Source organism: Symphalangus syndactylus, chromosome 1 (assembly GCF_028878055.3).
Source record: "Symphalangus syndactylus isolate Jambi chromosome 1, NHGRI_mSymSyn1-v2.1_pri, whole genome shotgun sequence".
Lineage (NCBI taxonomy): Eukaryota > Metazoa > Chordata > Mammalia > Primates > Hylobatidae > Symphalangus > Symphalangus syndactylus.
In genome coordinates this window covers 69903417-69924065 of record NC_072423.2, presented here as the reverse complement: position 1 = coordinate 69924065, position 20649 = coordinate 69903417, and the positions used below count along the sequence as shown (strand labels likewise).

Genomic DNA, 20649 nt, shown 5'->3' with positions numbered 1-20649 from the left:
ACCCATGAGCATGGAGTGTTCTTCCATTTGTTTGTATCCTCTTTTATTTCATTGAGCAGTGGTTTGTAGTTCTCCTTGAAGAGGTCCTTCACATCCCTTGTAAGTTGGATTCCTAGGTATTTTACTCTCTTTGAAGCAATTGTGAATGGGAGTTCACTCATGATTTGGCTCTCTGTTTGTGAGACATAGATCAATGGAACAGAACAGAGCCCTCAGAAATAATGCCGCATATCTACAACTATCTGATCTTTGACAAACCTGACAAAAACAAGAAATGGGGAAAGGATTCCCTATTTAATAAATGGTGCTGGGAAAACTGGCTAGCCATATGTAGAAAGCTGAGACGGGATCCCTTCCTTACACCTTATACAAAAATTAATTCAAGATGGATTAAAGACTTAAATGTCAGACCTAAAACCATTAAAATCCTACAAGAAAACCTAGGCAATACCATTCAAGACATAGGCGTGGGCAAGGACTTCATGTCTAAAACACCAAAAGCAATGGCAACAAAAGCCAAAATTGACAAATGGGATCTAATTAAACTAAAGAGCTTCTGCACAGCAAAAGAAACTACCATCAGAGTGACAGACAGCCTACAGAATGGGAGAAAATTTTTGCAACCTACTCATCTGACAAACGGCTAATATCCAGAATCTACAATGAACTCAAACAAATTTACAAGAAAAAAACAAACAACCCCATCAAAAAGTGGGCGAAGGACATGAACAGACACTTCTCAAAAGAAGACATTTATGCAGCCAAAAAACATATGAAAAAATGCTCATCATCACTGGCCATCAGAGAAATGCAAATCAAAACCACAGTGAGATACCATCTCACACCAGTTAGAATGGCCATCATTAAAAAGTCAGGAAACAACAGGTGCTGGAGAGGATGTGGAGAAATAGGAACACTTTCACACTGTTGGTGGGACTGTAAACTAGTTCAACCATTGTGGAAGTCAGTGTGGCGATTCCTCAGGGATCTAGAACTAGAAATACCATTTGACCCAGCCATCCCATTACTGGGTATATACCCAAAGGACTATAAATCATGCTGCTATAAAGACACATGCACACATATGTTTATTGTGGCACTATTCACAATAGCAAAGACTTGGAACCAACCCAAATGTCCAACAACGATAGACTGGATTAAGAAAATGTGGCACATATACACCATGGAATACTATGCAGCCATAAAAATGATGAGTTCGTGTCCTTTGTAGGGACATGGATGAAGCTGGAAACCATCATTCTCAGTAAACTATCGCAAGGACAAAAAACCAAACACCGCATGTTCTCACTCATAGATGGGAACTGAACAATGAGAACTCATGGACACAGGAAGGGGAACATCACACTCCGGGGACTGTTGTGGGGTGGGGGGAGGGGGGAGGGACAGCATTAGGAGATATACCTAATGCTAAATGACGAGTTAATGGGTGCAGCAAAACAACATGGCACGTGGATACATATGTAACAAACCTGCACATTGTGCACATGTACCCTAAAACCCTAAAGTATAATAATAAAAATAATAATAATAATAATAATGATGCATGCAGGGCTTAACACCTAGGTGATGGGTTGATAGGTGCAGCAAACCACCACGGCACAGATTTACCTATGTAGCAAACCTGCACATCCTGCACGTGTATCCTGGAAATTAAAATTAAATTAATTTAAATTAAAAAAAAAAGAAGTGATATTTCTGAGCCCATTGAGCCTTTATATAAACAGATGAATATCCAGCCCTAATAACTAAAAAGAGGCTATCTTGGAAAATGCTTTGTGATGTGCTGTTTCATATCACTGAATGAAACCTGCGTTTTCATTAAACAGGTTCCAAACACACGTTTTGTTGAATCTAAAAAATGACATTTCAGCTGTTATTAGGCCTATATTAAGAACATACAAATATCCAGGCCTAAGAACTAAAAACAAGCTATGTGTGAAAAAGCTTTGTGATGTGCTGCTTTATATCACTGAATGGAACCTGTGTTTTCATTAAACAAGTTCCAAACAAACACACACACCAAACAAAAAAAAAAAAAGGAAGAAAGAAAGAAAGAAAAGAGAAAAGCAGAAGTGCCAAGTAACTATTGATTAGCTTAATTTCCAGTCTGAGGGCTGAACTACTCTGCAGAGGTTCATAGGAGGCCCCAGAGGGTGAAAATTCCAACTGTTTATGGTATAAAGAAGTGATTAAGAGCATTGTTTTGTTCCTTAAAAGATGTCTGATGATATTACCACACAGAAACCTAGTGAGGATCTTTCATGTCTCTCTCTCTCGATATATACACACATATATGTGTAGACACATAATTTTGTGTTAGCATTTCAAAAATATCACAACTATTTGTGAAAAAAACAACATTCTGGCTTCAAGTCTTGGGTGGGTTGGCTTTCTTCAACTAAATACTTTCTGTTAGTGCTTAGAATATGTGGAAATCAGAATTCTTAAGAATAGCTGCTATGCATACAATGCATGTGGTTGATTCGCTGCTGTTACTACTTTCCATGCTTTATCACCAGCTTGGCCCTTTCACTGTCAAATCAGATCACCCTGATGAATGTTTTGTCACTCCTCTACTTCATACAGTATTTTTTTTTGCTGTATACCAAACAAAAAATAAATGTACAAACATAAAAAAAAAAAAGAAAGAAAATTGCTGAGCATTTTGGTTTTTTCCTTTCTGGAAAGGAGTAGGAAAGCTACGTGGCAGAAACACCTGTACATCTAAGCAAAGCTCTGGTATTCAGCTAGGAATTAGGAGATGCCCTTCCTTTTGCAAACACATTTAAATCACACTGAACAAAATTACTATGGGTAAGGATGAATATCCCACTTCATTTTGGACACAAATTATTATAATGCCGTAAGCACTTTCTGCTCCTGCTCATCAAGTGCAGCTGCAAAGTCTGGTGTCTCTCCTGTGGCAGAGCCGTCTTCCTCTATGCTCCTGTTAGGAACTGGGCTGCTGCTTCCGGGTCCTGCTGCTTCCACCAAGCCAAGACTCACTTGAGGCAGTAGGTGCTGCGTCCAGATAGGCCACGATGCCTGAGATCAGACCCCCGCAGCCTCTCCTCTCCTCCTGCCACACCATCTCTATCTCCCATTATCTTTTTTTGTTTTTTACTTTTTACTTTATTTATTTATTTATTTATTGAGATGAAGTCTCGCTTTGTCACTCAGGTTGGAGTACAATGGCACTATCTCAGCTTACTGTAACAACCACCTCCCTCATAAAAGCAATTCTCTTGTCTCAACCTCCCAAGTAGCTGGGATTACAGGCATGTGCCACCACGCCTGGCTAAGTTTTTGTATTTTTAGTAGAGATGGAGTTTCACCATGTTGGCCAGACCGGTCTCGAACTCCTGACCTCAAATGATCCACCTGCCTCAGCTTCCCAAAGTGCTGCGATTACAGGCGTGAGCCACTGCACCCAGCTATATTTTTACTTTTAATTGACAAATAATAATTGTGTGTATTTGTGGGGTACAAGGTGATGTTTCGATCTATGTATACACTATAGAAGGATTCAATCAAGCTAATTAACATATCTGTCATCTCCCAATTTATCATCTTTTGTGGTAAGAACTTAAAAAATCTATTTTAGCAACATTGAAATAAACATTATGCTTAACTGTGGTTACCATGCAGGGTAACAGTTGCAGTGTAACAGTTGCAGTGTGATAGTCTAACTGAAACTTTGTACACTTTGACCAACATCTTTTCTTTCCCCATCTCTTCATCTCCTCTCCAGCCTCACCTCAGGTAACCAACTTTCTACTTTCTCTTTCTAAGAGATATGCTTTACAGAAATCCACATATGAGTTAATACAGTACAGTCATGTGTCACTTAATCATGGGAGTACATTCTGAGAAATGCATCATTAGGTGATATCACCGAGTGAACATTATATAGAGTGCAACCCTAGATGGTAGAGCCTACCCCACAACTAGACTATATGGTATAGCACATTGCTACTAGGCTGCAAACCTGTACACATGGTACTGTGCTGAATACTGTAGGCAATTGTAACACCGTGGTAAATATTTGTGCGTCTAAACATAGAAAAAACATGGTAAAAATAGGGCTTTATAGTCATGGGACTGCCACTGTACATGCAATGCAGTCTGTGGTTGACCGAAACATTATTGTGTGGTGCACGACCATAGTTGTTTTTCTGTGCATGGCTTATTTCATTTAGCATAATGTCATCCAAGTTCATCCATGTTGTGCAAATGACAGCATTTTCTTCTTTTTATGGCTTTGTAGTATTCCATTGTTTATATATACCACATTTTATTTATTCATTTATCTGTTGATGGACAGATAGGTATGTCTTTATTACTCAATGTGGTCATTTCACCAGAGAGGTGGATTTACATACGTACACTTTCCACATACTTTTCATTTAATTCTTCCTCTAAAACCTCACTAATGCTATTCCCCCTCCTCTGCCTCTGTCCATCAAGATCTGTCCTATACAACATAGTAAATTCCAAATAGAAGAAGTTAAGTGTGCAACATCAACCCATAAAAAAAACTAGGGGGAAAATTGAATCGTCTTCGAAAGTTCTAGACCAGGAAGAGCTTTGGAACAATAGAAGAAACCATAAAAGTAAGAATCAGGCTCTCTGCTCCTCCCATTTGACAGACAGCTAAATATTCTTATGCAGGACCAGCCATGTGCCTGAGACACCATGGTAAAGGTGAAGGCTATATGACCAACGAACTTGGTCGTATTGGGTACCTGGTCACCCGAACTGCTTTTCACTCTGGTAAAGTGGATATTGTCACCATCGGTTACCCTTCATTGACCTCAACGACATGGTCTGCATGTTCCAGTATGATTCCACCCATGGCTAATTCCACAGCACCATCAAGACTGAGAATGGGAAGCTCGTCATCAATGGAAATTGCATGACTCATCATCCAAGGCGAGATCCCACCAAAATTAAATGAGAGGATGCTGGCACTGAGTACATTGTGGAGTCCACTAGTGTCTTCATGACCATGGAGAAGGCTGGGGCTCACTTGCAGGGGGTACCAAAAGGGTCATCATTTCTGCCCCCTCTGCTGATGGGCATGAACAATGAGAAGTATGAAAACAGCCTCAAGATCATCAGCAACACCTCCGGTGCCACCAACTGCTTTGCCCCCCACCAGCCAAGTTCATCCATGACAACTTTGGAATCGTGGAAGGACTCATGACCATGGTCCATGCCATTACTGCCACCCAGAAAACTGTGGATGACCCCTTCAAGAAACTGGCATGACAGCCACGGGGCTCTCCAGAACATCATCCCTGCATCTATTGGTGCTATCAAAGCTGTAGGCAAAGTCGTCCTGGAGCTGAATAGAAAGCTTACTGGCATGGCCTTCCTTGTCTCCACCACCAATGTGTTGGTCATGGACCTGACCTGCCAGATATGATGACATGAGGAAGGTGGTGAAGCAGGCATCAGAGGGTACCCTTGAGGGCATCCTGGGCTACACTGAACACCAGGTTGTCGCCTCTGACTTTAACAGCAACACCCACTCTTCCACCTTCAAAGCTGGGGTGGGCATTGCCCTCAACAACCACTTTGTCAAGCTTATTTCCTGGTATGACAATGCATTTGGCTACAGCAACAGGGTGGTAGACCTCATGGTCCACATGGCCTCCAAGGAGTAGCAGCTAGCTGGACACCAGCCCCAGCGAGAGCACAAGAGGAAGAGAGAGGGGGAGTCCCTGCCACACTCAGTCCCCCACAACACTGAGACTCTCCCCTCCTCACAGTTTCCATGCAGACTCCCTGAAGAGGGTGAGACCTAGGGGAGCCCTACCTCACTGCGTACATCAGTAAAGTCCCCTGTACTCAGAAAAAAAAAATAAATAAATAAAAACAGAATAAACATAATTCATTAACTAACATTTCAGCATTTTAATACAGTTTAAAAATAATAAGGCTGGGTGAAGTGACTCACACCTGTAATCCCAGCACTTTGAGAGGCCGAGGCAGGCAGATCACTGGAGCTCAGGAGTTCGATACCAGCCTGGGCAACGTGGGAAAATCCCATCTCTACTAAAAATACAGAAATTAACTGGGAGAGGTGGCACACGCCTGTGGTCCCAGCTACTTGGGATACTGAGGCAGGAGAATTGCTTGAGCCTGGGAGGCAGAGGTTGCAGTAGGCCGAGATGGCACCACTGCACTCTAGCCTGGGCGACAGAGTGAGACTCTGTCTTAAAAATGAATAAAAATAAATAAATAAAATGAGAAGAATCAATCAAAGCTATTAACAAGTCAGCAGAAATTGTGTCAAGACAATTTTTTAAAAAGATTGTATAGCTACTAAAGAATCGTATTGAAACCTTTTAACAATTTAACCTTACTTGTAATCTAAGAGAAATGCAAATTTAAATCATGAGATATATTTTTCCTATTAAATTAACAGATTTTAAAAATGGTATGACCTAATCTTTGATGAGGTCATGATGAGAATAGTACCTTTATAACTTGCTGATAACGTTATAATTTAATACAGAGTTTTTGAAAATCAATTTTTCTTGTATATTAAATGCTAAAAATGGATTCATGCCTTTAACTCCAAGATTTCATTACAGGACATTCTCCTAAGAAAATAATGTAAAAAGTCATAAGCACAAAGTTATAAGTACAAATAATTTAGCCTCAAATTATTTTCCAAATGAAAAAGAAATAAACAGTAATTTTCTCTTGATATAGGTATAGATTTAATAATTACAAAGACTTCCCAGTAACATGAAGAAAATTAATACTATATAAAAATATGCAGGGAACAGAGAACACCAGAAGAAAACATAACAGTGGTATGCTAGGGTGCTAAGAATTATGGGTGATATTTACTTCATTTTTTCTATTCTCTATATTTTCATTAATGCATTTGTTATTATGGTAATATGTATAACATAAAATTTACCCTTTTAACCATTTTTTTTTTGAGACAGAGTTTCGCTCTTGTTGCCCAGGCTGGAGTGCAATGCAACCTCTGCCTCTCGGGTTCATGTGATTCTCCTTCCTCAGCCTCCCAAGGAGCTGGGATTACAGGCATGCACCACCATGCCTGGCAAATTTTTTTTTTTTTTTTTTTTTTTTGTATTTTTAGTAGAGACGGGTTTATCCATGTTGGTCAGGCTGGTCTCAAACTCCCAACCTCAGTGTGTACAGTTTAGTGGCATTAAGGATTTCACATTGTTGCACAACCATCACCACCATCCATCTCCAGAACCTGTTCATCCTCCCAAGTGGAAACTCTGTACCCCTTAAACTCTGACTTCCCATTCCCTCTCCCCCAGGCCATGGTAACCACTATTCTACTTTCTGACTCTATGAATTTGACTTCTCTAGGTACCTCATGTAAATTAAATTATACAATATTTGTGTTTTTGTGACTGGCTTATTTCACTTTGCACAGTGTCTTCGAGGTTCATCCATGTTGTAGGATGTGTCAGAATTTCCTGGCTTTTTAAGGCTAAATAATATTCTATTCTATATGCACATCACATTTTGTATCTATTCATTCTTCTAAGGACGCTTGGGTTGCTTCACTTTTTGGCTATTGTAAATAATGCTGCTATGAGCATGGGTGTACCACTATCTGTTTGAGTCCCTAGTTTCCATTTTTTTTCAGTATATACCCATAGTGGGATTGCTGGATCATATGGTAATTCTGTGTTTAATTTTTTTAACAACCACCAAGCCATTTTTCACAGTGACTGCGTTCAAGGGTTCCAATTTCTCCACATCTTTGCCAACACCCACTTTCTGTTTCTTTAAATAATAACCATCCTAACTGCTGTGAAGCAGTATCTCACTGTGGTTTTGATTTGCACTGCCCTAATGATTAGTGATGTTGAACATCTTTTCATGTATTGATGGGCCACTTGCATATCGTGTTTGGAGAAAGGCCCATTCAATTTCCTTGCCCATTTTTAATGGGGATGTTTGTTTTCTTAGTGAGTTGTAGGAAGTGTTTGTTTTGCATATATATTTATATATATAATTTTTATTTTTAATTGTAATTAAAAAACACATAAAAGTAACCATCCTTACTTTCTTTGAGTGTACAGTTCCACCGTGTTAAGTACCTTCACACTGTGGTGCAACGGATTTCCAGAAATCTTCCTCTTGCAAAACTGAAACTCTGTACCCATTAAATAACAACTCCCCATTTATTTCCCCTTGCCCAGCCCCTGGCAATCACCATTCCACTTTCTGTGCCTATGAATTTGACTACTTTAGTTACCTCATATATGTAGAATCATACAGGGTTGGTCTTTTTGAGACTGATTTATTTCACTTTAGCATAATATCCTCAAGATTTATCCATGTTGTACTATATGACAGGATTTCTTACCTATGTAAGACTGAATAATATTCCATGCTATGTATTGCTTTTATATTTTTTATTTACAAATTGTAAAATACTACTCATCAGTATGAATCTTATACTGTCCTCTTCCCTGTTTCAATCACCTAAAACCTCTTTTCTATATTAGGTCTTTTGACATTGAATGTTTTCAGTGTCATACTTTCATTTACCTGATTAATAATAAGTTCTTTATGTCTCACTTTTAACCAAAGCAGGAACACCGGGGCAAATAGTCCAGTAAAAAAGAAAAGCAGAGTGGCCATGCCGAGAGTGAAGCAAACCCATGATATATTCATGGAAAAGCTGGATTTTTTCTCTCCTTGGAAAGTGAGATCTTTTGTGTGAAGAACTATTGAAATCTGAAGCTTCTCTTAGGAAGTTAAAAGTTCTTTTGAAAATATTTAAAAGCCCTGAATTAAAAGATCTTAATACAGTCACATGCAATACAACTACATTTAGGTCAAGGATGAACCGCCTATAGGACAGTGGTCCCATAAGATTATAATAACGTGTTTTCAAGATCAGGAGATTGAGACTATCCTGGCCAACATGGTGAAATCCAGTCCCTACTACTATACAAAAAAATTAGCTGGGTGTGGTGGCGGGCACCTGTAGTCCTAGCTACTTGGGAGGCTGAGGCAGGGGAATTGCTTGAAACCAGGAGGCAGAGGTTGCAGTGAGCCGAGATCGCACCATTGCACTCCAGCCTGGCGACAGAGTGAGACTCCATCTCAAAAAAATAAATAAAGTGTTTTTACTATGTCTTTTCTATGTTTAGATAGGGTTAGATACACAAATACTTCCCACGGTGTTACAACTGCCTACAGTATCCAGGACAGTCACATGCTGTGCAGATTTGTAGCCTAGGAGCGATGGGCTTTAGCATATAGCCTGAGAGTGTGGTAGGCTATGCCATCTAGGTCCATCTAAGTCCACTCTATGTTCACACAAGGACAACAGCAGCACATGTCTCAGAACGTATCCTCATTGTTCAACTGTGCATGACTCTACAGTATTATCTTCTGCTGTGTTTTCCTTGTGAACCCTCAGCTAGTTAACATGGATCCCGAGCCCTGGGCCTTCCCCGGAACTTTCTAGCCTAGATCTAGTTTGTCAGGTTTCAGAAAGAATAAAATTATCTAAAATTGAGGGAAAAAAATTTGGCAGGCAATTTGGAGAAGACTCTCAGTTGGCCTGCCAACAACACTGGCAGAAGAAATGTAGTTGAGTTGGAAGCCTTCCAGCATGTTCCCTAGGGGATGCTCACACAGGAACCACAGGTGAACTAGGGAAGCCCTGGCTCCTAAAGCCTGAGCAGGAACCATATACTCCACCACTCCCCTCCTAAAGTGAAATTGAGTCCCAAACCAGGAGTAACAGGAGCACAAAGGTGACGGAGCTCATACAAGCTGAGATGAATTGCAGCTTCCAGGACGGAAATGACTAGTAGCTTATTATTTGTCATTGGCTCCAGATAAATCTTACAGCCTGCTTAAAGCAAATGTATTGACTTTTTTTTTTTTTTTTTTTTTTTTTTTTGGCTGTGGCTATTCTGACTATTCTCTTTTACTGAAAATGGTTTTTTTCTAATTAGATAGCAGCGGCCTGAAGGTAGGACCATCTTAGTTTCTCTGTGTTCCTTATAGAATCTAGGAAATTATTTTGTACATAGTAAGTATTCAATAAATATTGGATTACTCAACTTGAATAAAAACAGCCAGATGATAATACCTTAATAGTCCCAGAATTAAGTTTCTTTGGACAGTGATTTGTTGATATTTTTAAATTAGCTATTAGACACAACACCCTGCAGCAAAAAGGCTTTGCTTACTTGAGCTCACGCTTGTTGTCCTTTTGGAGTCTGAAGCCTAATTAACGTAGAATAGAGCCTCTTTCGGAATAAAAGTCCTCTATCCTACGGGCTTATTCTTTGGGTCTCTAAACACAGATTGGGGAACAGAAAAGAAATTCATTTGGCTTCAGGCTAGAGATAGGCACCTCCCCGCCCATCTGCCTCTCAGTGTTGCTGGCCAGGGCAGGGGGAGCCAGTGTGATTTGCCCAAACCTCCCTCCCTGAGGTGTCATGTTGCTGTGATGGTGTCACAGGAGTCTCAGGAAAGCTGAGAACTCAACATAACAAAGTTCCTACATGGACAGTGGTGCTCAATACTTGCTTCTTAAAAAATAGATTAGTTAGGACTATCTGAGGCCAGAGACTGAACCTAGTCACTTAATAATCAGGTTCCCACAGATCTACTTATCTATATCCCAAACACTGTATAATTCTAAAACTATGAGAAAGAAAGAAAGAGAGAGAGTGTGTGTGTATGACTCAACTGCCTCAAACACACCAGGGAAACATGTTTGAGTATAAATAACTGAAGACAGAAAAGACAGAATGAATCAACCAGAGGACTAGGGAGAGTTACATATAAACTGATATAGATACATATAATTTTTTAAAATTATTTTTAAATAGAGACAGGATTTTGCCATGTTGCCCAGGCTGGTCTCGAACTCCCAGCTTCAAGTGATCCTCCCACCTTGGCCTCCGGAAATGCTGGGATAACAGGCGTGAGCCACCATGCCTGGCCTAGTGATATAATTTTTTTTATACATGCCTTGAGGTGTTGTATTTTTTATAAGTGGTATTATAGAATTTATAAACTCATAAAAAATTTAAAAACAGGCCAGGCGCGGTGGCTCACGCTTGTAATCCCAGCACTTTGGGAGGCCGAGGCGGGCGGATCACGAGGTCAGGAGATCGAGACCATGGTGAAACCCTGTCTCTACTAAACGTATAAAAAAAAAAAAATAAGCCGGGCGCGGTGGCGGGCGCCTGTAGTCCCAGCTACTCAGAGAGGCTGAGGCAGGAGAATGGCGTGAACCCGGGAGGCGGAGCTTGCAGTGAGCCGAGACTGCGCCACTGCACTCCAGCCTGGGCGACAGAGCAAGACTCCGTCTCAAAAAAAAAAAAAAAAAAAAAAAAAAAAAAATTTAAAAACAAGGTAAACTGTAATATTTTAATTGAAAACACTTCTTTAGATATATCCTTGAAAACTGAAAACTTACACATTACAGGATTGTTATCCTGTTAGTTGGACACTGTTAAATGACCAAAGCTATTCATGGTCTGCTGATGAGAACCCAAGTAAAGAGTCTTCCCTTAGTGAATTCACAGGATCCTCCCTGACTCAACTGGACCAGCACTTTACAGTTGCATAAAACCCTGGTTTTGAATTGTTCTTGTCCCTCAATATCCACTGAGGCTGTCATGAAAATTATTATGCTTATTAATATAGAATCCCATGGATTGCTTAATGAAAGATACTTAAAATAAGAATTTGCCAGGTTTAATTTTTATTGCTATTTAGAGAACAAGATTTTCTAAACCTATAGCCCTGTGACTCTTCAAAACCATCAGCCAGGAATCCTTTTTGGATACACTGATATTTCTCTATGTTATCCTTAGTACAGCTTAGCTTACCAAAGGATAGATGGACAAAAGAGTCTTAAAGGTTTCCAGTTTCATCCATGTCCCTACAAAGGACATGAACTCATCATTTTTTATGGCTGCATAGTATTCCATGGTGTATATGTGCCACATTTTCTTAATCCAGTCTATCGTTGTTGGACATTTGGGTTGGTTCCAAGTCTTTGCTATTGTGAATAGTGCCGCAATAAACATACGTGTGCATGTGTCTTTATAGCAGCATGGTTTATAGTCCTTTGGGTATATACCCAGTAATGGGATGGCTGGGTCAAATGGTATTTCTAGTTCTAGATCCCTGAGGAATCGCCACACTGACTTCCACAATGGTTGAACTAGAAACTGGAAACCATCATTCTCAGTAAACTATCACAAGGACAAAAAACCAAACACCGCATGTTCTCACTCATAGGTGGGAATTGAACAATGAGAACTCATGGACACAGGAAGGGGAACATCACACTCCGGGGACTGTTGTGGGGTGGGGGGAAGGGGGAGGGACAGCATTAGGAGATATACCTAATGCTAAATGACGAGTTAATGGGTGCAGCACACCAACATGGCACATGGATACATATGTAACAAACCTGCACATTGTGCACATGTACCCTAAAACTTAAAGTATAATAAAAAAAAAGAGTCTTAAAGGTTCAGTCTTGGAACAATATAAAATGCAGTCTGCAAACACTTGGGGGTGCATCATACCAGTCAATTACACATACCAATACTTTTTTAGAAAAAAACAAAAGAATAGAATAGGCAAAATACATCGGACTTATTTACAAAACATGTTTCAGGTATGCATACACATATGTGATATTGTCATATATACGTTAGCATACATTTTATAAATGTCTTATGTATGTATTTACCTGTATATATACTGGTCAGGATGTAAAATTTGTTACTATCGGTAGCAGTCAAAAAAAATGTTAAGCCACTGATTTAGAGGACTTAATTCTAAACTAACGGAAAGCACTTACCGTGAAAAGAACTCCTACCTCTGAATAGAAATAATAGAAACTACCACCACAAACTGGTCAACAATTTACTGCAAAGTTCTTGCCAGAGGCCAGAGTCTGGCTCATGTTCTAGGTCAATGCTACAGACTGAAAGGTGGATGGAGAAAAGCGACCTTGAGGTTATGCTGTAGCTACCAAAAGAAGGCAGGTGGAGGGGGCTGTTACTTTGGTTGCAATAACCTGGAATAGATGTGGGGTGCTAGAGGAGGACAGATGTGAAATTGGAAGGTGGTTCCAGCTGTCTCAATGCTTGATTAGGCCTTAAATCTGTATTCCAGCATTTCCCACTTCTGGAAATAAATGCATACCTAGCCCAGAGACAAGGGCAGAAGCAGACCTCATAGGCCCAGGGTGCAGGGCTCCTATGGGGACCTCGGAACTAGGGCGGGGGCTTATATTTTATTCTTGAAACCCAGTTGATATTAAAGTGGATTTCAGTTCAATTTGGGGGAAAAAACCCTTTTGCTTGCATATTTTTAATGTTAATATTAATGTCAAGATATCTCTAATATGATTTAGTAATAACATATCCTTCGTTCTAAATTTAGTACCTGTTTGAGAATTAATTGATTAAAAACTAAGAGTGAAACTGTATTACTATTTTGCAGTCTGATATGGGGCAAGATGTTTATCTTCTTCATGTCTCTTTATTTTTTAGATTTTCTAGAAGATGTACTTCTTGATGAGGCCAACATTTCTCTCTCATGTCCCACACATTTCTATTATATGTTTGCTATAATTTGTAGCACTCACATTTGTTGTAAAATCGCTTTTGACAGTGTATTTGAGTTAAACTACAAAGGTTCATTACCAAAGCTCTCTTTCTTTAGAGGGCTTTTTATTATTAGTGCTACAAAATTGATCCTAATGGCTTCAATAAGAATACCTAATGGCTTTCAATAAGAAAGATGAAAGTGTTTTATTTTCTTTTCCTTTGTTTCTAGTTGTCATATTTTCCTGGAACTCTGAGGTTTGAAAATATGCAAAGAATTCATCTCATTTATTCTCTATGAGATTTAAAACTAAAACTGATTATTTAGCCAAAATAAAATTCAATAAAATCATATTTTTATATGAAAGAGAGAAGGATGACAAGGGTAAATTGCAGGAGTACAATGGTAGTCAACTCATCTTAAATTCTTCATTTTCATTTTTGTAATATGTTTGCTTCATATTGCTCTGGAAAACTGTGTTCTGTTGCTTTACCTACAAAGACAAACATTAATCAAACTTACCACTAGTATTAAGCACTGATTAAACACCCACATCCTAACACAACAAATCTGCTGACTTCTCTTCGTGTGCTTTCCATCTTAACACACAGACACAGACAAGACTGATAGTCTTAAGAAGGCCCTTTATCAGAAGTATTTAATCCTAGAGTCTTTTCCTTTACATACTCTATTCAAGAAAGGCCCTTTACATGAAACACATTAAAAAATTAAATAAGGATCATCGCTGGATAGAGCCTCCTTAACTGCAAGCTGACAGACATAGAATAGTTGGCAGAAGGAAGCTGGCACTCTTATTAAGGGCCTAATTTTGATTTTGCATAATTTGTGGATAGTCACTACTAAAATAAAATACTGACGAGCTGCATCTGTGCTAATTTCTTTGGTAGGATTTTTTTTTAAGAATAGACTGAAATCGTGAAACTGCTATAACTTGGGCCACGGTTTTTCTGCAAGGACGGGTACTTTTACTTTATTCTGGATCTCTTTTACAAATAAGGTCTTAAACCACTGTCTTCTTTCTGTGTATATCTATTTTGTTTCGAGAACAAGCACCCTTTTCTCTTTAATATTCTTTTCCTACGGCTAGAATTGGTCAGCGGTGTAATACACTCAGTCAACGCCTAATTGAGTAAAATGTGACAGAACATTTTGCAAAAACCAGTGGTAACCATAGAAGACCTCACTGTTTTTCTTTGCCACTTAGTCTTCAAGAAGGAAGGACTAAAAGTTGTATTTCTTTTCAGATGACAATTATTGGTGTGTTGATTGACTACATGATCATTAGTGAGATTTCTAGTATATTGTTTTGTAATAGTAGAATTGCTATAAAATTTGGCAGATAGAAGTTCACACAGTTTGACCTGGAAAGTTGAACTACTTCAATCTTCAAATTTTTCCTTGTAAACTCTTTCATAGTAGCAAAATAATCATAATTTTCTTTGAATATTGTTAAGGAAAATAGTATTTCTCTTTCAGAATATACATCCTACATCCCCAGTGCTGTTCATTCATTAGTTAACTTCTTTCCTTTGTTGTCTCGCTGGTCTCTTGCCACCTGCAAAATGTCTTTTAAAAGAAAGTTGGAGAAAGAATGCCGTGTCATTTTTCTTCAAAAGAAATCAATAGTTTTGTTTGTTACCAGGTCCTCTTAATTATTTCTCTTCTTGTTGTTAATTATTTTGATTATTAGTTCCACATAGCTGGGCAGGGACAAGGAAGAAAAAAATAAACCTCCCTTGCATGGTATTACTTATTAGCTGTTCCAATAAAAGTTTCATTGGGTATGATGATTCAAAGTTTTCAGGAAAGGCATTTTCTTTGAATTTCAATTACCTCCACCTGTTCTAAATAATATTTGCACAAGTAATTGAATATTGGTTTGAAATCAACCTCCAAATATTACTGTGTTCTTTCTAAAACTTCATCAGACTGTGATATGTCTTTTGAAAGCCAGGAATACAAATATAAAGATGTTAACTATTTAAAACTTCTATGATGGTCTGTTTGGGTAAAGAGATTGCCCAAAATATGTTTTTCAGCAACTTTCTGTGTTTTCAAATTTTTTTAAGGTATATATAGTTAGCCATTTTATTCAGCAAGTCTTAGTTGAGTGCCTGCCATGAGCCAATGACACACTCATTAATAGGGATACAAAGGGAACAAGATAGACAAGTGCTAGAAATTTTACTGCATAAAATAAAAAGTGGAGATCAATAGCTGCGTAAAAATGATGTGAAACTGGGGTAAGATCTAGCATTGCCTTTTAAGATGAAAGAGTATCTTAGCATATTTAAATATTAAAGGAAAGATACTAAGGGTCCGTGAAGGATTTAAGATACAGGAGAAAGAAGTGGGGCAGGGTGAGGTCCCAGTAAATTTATGCTCAGATTAGAGCAGTTATGTCTCCTTCATCTAAATATGATCAAAAGCAGAGAGATGTGACAGACCTAGGTACATATTCTGGATTAGTGTCAGGAAGTTTTTCCAATAACTTATTTTATCTGTGAAGAGTAAGCAGTAAGATGATTTACTGGTAGTGATAAGCAAATAGACAAATGAAATGTTCAAAACAGCTACAAGGAGAATGTGAAGCACTGCTAAGAAGGGAAGTGTGGCTTGCCTCTTGGCGTTAGGTGTCCAATGCAGTTGAGAGGCACACATTTATCCTATATGTGTGTATGGGGATCAATCTGCGTAGTTGGGTGATTTTCTCAGAAGCCCTCAACAGTTTTACTTAGTTGTGGAAATACATAAACTCAAATTTTTAAAAATAGCTCCACATAGTCTGAAGCCAAAAGTAGAGTCAAATGCTCTTTAAGACAAAATAACCAAGTATGGGCTTCAGAAATGAAACAGAGAGTGATCAATACTACCATTACGTCTATGTTTTACATTTTCTCTTTAGAGACTATAAAGTTTAAATGGAGCTTAAATGACAGCTTTGCAGAGGACAGCCTGCTCTCCTCCTTACCAGTGGTTCTCAAACTTCAGCAGGCATCAGAGTCACTTGCAGGGCTTGTTAAAACTCAGGTTCCTGGACCTCAACCCCAGAGTTTGGGATTCAGTAGGTCTGGGGTGAAGCCCTAGAATTTGCATTTTTAATGAGTTCCCAGGTTCTGCAGAGTCTGTTGATCGGGGCACCACATCTTGAGAATCACTGTTCTAAATAAAACTCTCAAATGCCAGGACAAATATCTGCAAAAGTTAAAGTCACTGTGAGCTCATCAGTTCATAATCTATTTCTCATTCCTTGCTGATGTGCTCAGTGCCTACCACAGTGCCTACCAGTGCCTGGCTAGAGCCCAGCAACTGTTTTGAGAAATAAAAATAAGTTAGTATTTATTGAATGCCCTCTACAATGTGGTAGGCACATTCCCTCCACCAATGTAGGCAGGCACAGCCATATTTACACAAACATATTAAAATAAGATTAGTCACTCAGCAGTTTGAGCCGGTGGACTAGTCCTTCTTTTTAAACTACTCTCTTCTCCAGGTCCTGGACCACCTCACCTCCTGGTTTCCCTTCTGCTTCACTGGCCACTTCTCTTAGAAAACCTGGCTTTCTCCTCCTCCTCCTCCTCCTCTCTTGGACCTCAGAATATTGAATGCCCCAAGGAGCTCTTTTCCTGATGACCTTCTCCTCTATTCCTAGATGATCTCATTAGTCCCAAGGCTTCAGATAACATCAACACGCTGACGTCATCCAAATCTGTTATCTCCAGCTGAGACGTCCCCTCTCACCTGATACTCATTAATCCAGCTGCCAACTCGGCCCCTCCACTTGAATATCTAATAAACGTCTCCAATGTAACAGGTCCAAAACAAAATCCTCACTTACCTCAAGCCTACTTCTGTCTCTTCTTTCCTGCCTCAGTAGATATCATTCCCATATATCAGTTGCTCAGGCCAAAAACTTAAGCCATTGTAACTTGGATTTCTTTTTTGTGCTACCTTTCCAAAACCCCTTCGATCAGTTTTGGCTCCAAAACAGTTTCTAGTTCAATTTCTTTTTACTATCTCATCTTCTGCAACCAGAGATTTTTCTCATCCCCTAATCCATGGCAGTAGCTTCATAATTCATTCCTCAGTTCCCACTCTTACCTCCAATGGTTCATTCTCCACTGAGCAGCTGGAGTGATTTTGTGTTAGGGTGAATTAGATCATAACAGTTCCCTGGTTAAAACCTGCTAAAGGCTTCCCCCCCAACAAACTTCTTAAGGCAAATAGAGCACTACTTCTCCATCCTCATCTCCTACTACTTCCCCACCCACCAAGCCCTATGAAACTCTAGCCACCCTGGCCCCCTTTCTCCTTCTTGAACATAACAAGCTTCTCCAGCCTCTGAGCTTTCACCCTTTCTAGCTGCTGTTCCCTGTAGTGCTCCCCTCCAAACACATTAGCGAATGTGGTTTCTACCACCCTATCATTCTGTGTCCCATTTTTATTTTCCTCAGGGCACTTATTATTTAAAATTATTCATATGGTTGTTTACTTAAATATTTGTCTGTATCTGGCAACTAGATTGTTAACTCCAAGCAGGCCAGGATTTTGTCTTCTTAATAGCTGTACTCTATTTTTTTTTTATTTTTATTTTTTGACATGGAGTCTCACCCGGTTGCCCAGACTGGAGTGCAGTGGCAGGATCTCGGCTCACTGCAAACTCTGCCTCCTGGGTTCAAGCGATTCTCCTGCCTCAGCCTCCTGAGTAGCTGGGATTACAGGTGCGTGCCACCACGCCTGGCTAATTTTTGTATTTTTAGTAGAGATGGGATTTCGCCATGTTAGCCAGGCTTGCCTCGAACTCCTGACCTCAGGTGATTGGCCCACCTCGGCCTTCCAAAGTGCTGGGATTACAGATGTGAGTCACCATGCCTGGCCTGTACTCTATTATTTAGAACAGTACTTGCAGGGTAGTAGACACACACACAAGCATGTTGTTGAGTGGAGGAATTTTAAATCTATTGTTCTTTCCACAACACCATATTGATGCCTCTTTAGGTATTATGTTATAATTTGATCACAATCTACTCCACTATCTAGATAATGGATTGTTCCAATCAGTGATAAATTCATACATTTAAATCTGTTATTAAATCCCAAAAGCCAAAATTCCAAAAACAGATGCTTGAGCTGCTAAGCAGAAATCTCATGCCTTTGTCTTCATGTTGTTCTTAAGATTTATTTTGGATCCACCACTATGGTTTTAGCTCAACATAAACCTTGTCTGGCTACTGATTTTGCAAAACATTAGAAACACGGTCAAGTTTTTCATTCAGGTCCTCCAGAATATCCTTGGACTTCAACTTAAGAATTAGTCCAAGTTCCCATATTGATATTTTGACAGTGATTCTAGGCTTTGTGGTGTTGTTCAGTGTTTTGTGTTACAAATATAGGCCACAGAAAAGAAATAAAGTGAATCCATGCCTCTGTTTGTTTACAAAGAGATCTTTTCACCTTTGAAATTCTATCACTATAGCCTTAAAAACAACAGGAATCTCCCTCTGGCTGGGTGGTTAGGATTTGAAATGTCTTTGTACTCTGCTTTAAATTGGAGTTCACATAAATTTGGTGACATTTCCTACTGTGGCTAAGTTAAGTCTCTTAGTAGAATCTTTCATAAGCGTGCAAGAGTAAGAGCGAGATTTGTTCATTCCAATCAAAAGCAAAGTGAGACTCCCTTGTTCCCAGGGCAAACTCTCTTTGTCCACAGTTTGCACTTTCTCCTTCTCCTGTTTTTGTGCCACCTCTTAAAAACCCTCGATTGATAACATGCTTCGCTGGTTAAAGTACACCTGGTATTCTAGTAACTCCTGAAACACTAAGTGGCTACCATGTATCATTGCTATGTGAGGCCTTCACGTGTAGAAGTTTATGAAGGTTCTTCTTGCTGATACCCTCTTTGCCTTCAAGGCTCTTCCTCATCAGCACACTCTTCAGTAGTGGGCTTCCTGATGCTCCAGCACTGAGGCCTCCTCTCACATTGCGTGCTCCTGGCGATTTCATCCACTGCAGCGACAACTCCCAGCGAAGATTCCCATCTCTTATCTCCAGCCTTATGCCCTTTTCCCAGCATTGCTCACTCTGTCATCTATTTATTGAACATGTGGACAGTCCAGGGACATCTCAAACACTGCAATGCAAAACCAAACTCGTTATCTTCTCACCACCACTGCCATATTCGCTCAGACTCTTTTCTCCTTCTACAGCTTCCCAGTGCACATCATTAACAGGACAACTATTGGCCCATTTTCCCAAGCTGGAAACATTGAATTCTTTCCTGAACCTTTTTTTTGCGTTTCCACTAATGATAAATAGATCCCTAAATCACATAAATTCTGCCAAAGAAAGTTACCTCTGGTGTTCTTCCTGTCTGCACTGCCACTTTTTTAAAGAGTGTAAATTATCTTACACTTTTGTGTTTTATGCTGAGATTCGAGAATAAATAGGAAGTGTGTATACATATCCAGCTCATCATCTTAACCCACCCCTCCTAATTTTGTCTTAGGAATGACGCCTCCTGCAGTGTAGAGCAATAGAAATATAACCCAAGCCATTATGCAATTTTAACTTTTCCAGTAGCAACATTATAGAAATAAAAAGAAAGAAATGAAATTAACTTTAATGCTATGTTTAAGCCAATGCATCCAAAATATTAAAATTTCAAACTTTAATTGGTATTAACATTATTATTAAGGTCTTTACATTCATTTTTCTTTGTACAAAGTCTTCGAAATCAAGGGCTCAATGGTCACATGTGGCCAGTGGCTGTCACAGCAGATAGCCTAGGTGTTGGAGGTGAGCTGAAGGGGCTTACACTAGAGATCCCACAGAAGATACACCTACAGCCTTGGTGAGGGACAAGGGCATATATCAAGGTACTTGCAATGGAAACAAAGAATCAATCCATAATCACACTGAAAACATGAAGCAGAGAACCATAAGGCAAATGTAATCCAATTAAGTATAAAATTGCATTTAAAAAAAACACAGCCC

General features: G+C 39.3%; 1 protein-coding gene and 1 pseudogene across 2 annotated transcripts in view; both read left to right on the top strand.

Moving 5' to 3' along the window:
* DLGAP1 (DLG associated protein 1) overlaps positions 1–20649 on the top strand; it is a 529488-nt gene that overhangs the window by 25155 nt on the left and 483684 nt on the right. The gene's annotated exons all lie outside the window — the stretch shown is intronic.
* LOC129459990 (glyceraldehyde-3-phosphate dehydrogenase-like) lies at positions 1412–11253 on the top strand (annotated as a pseudogene).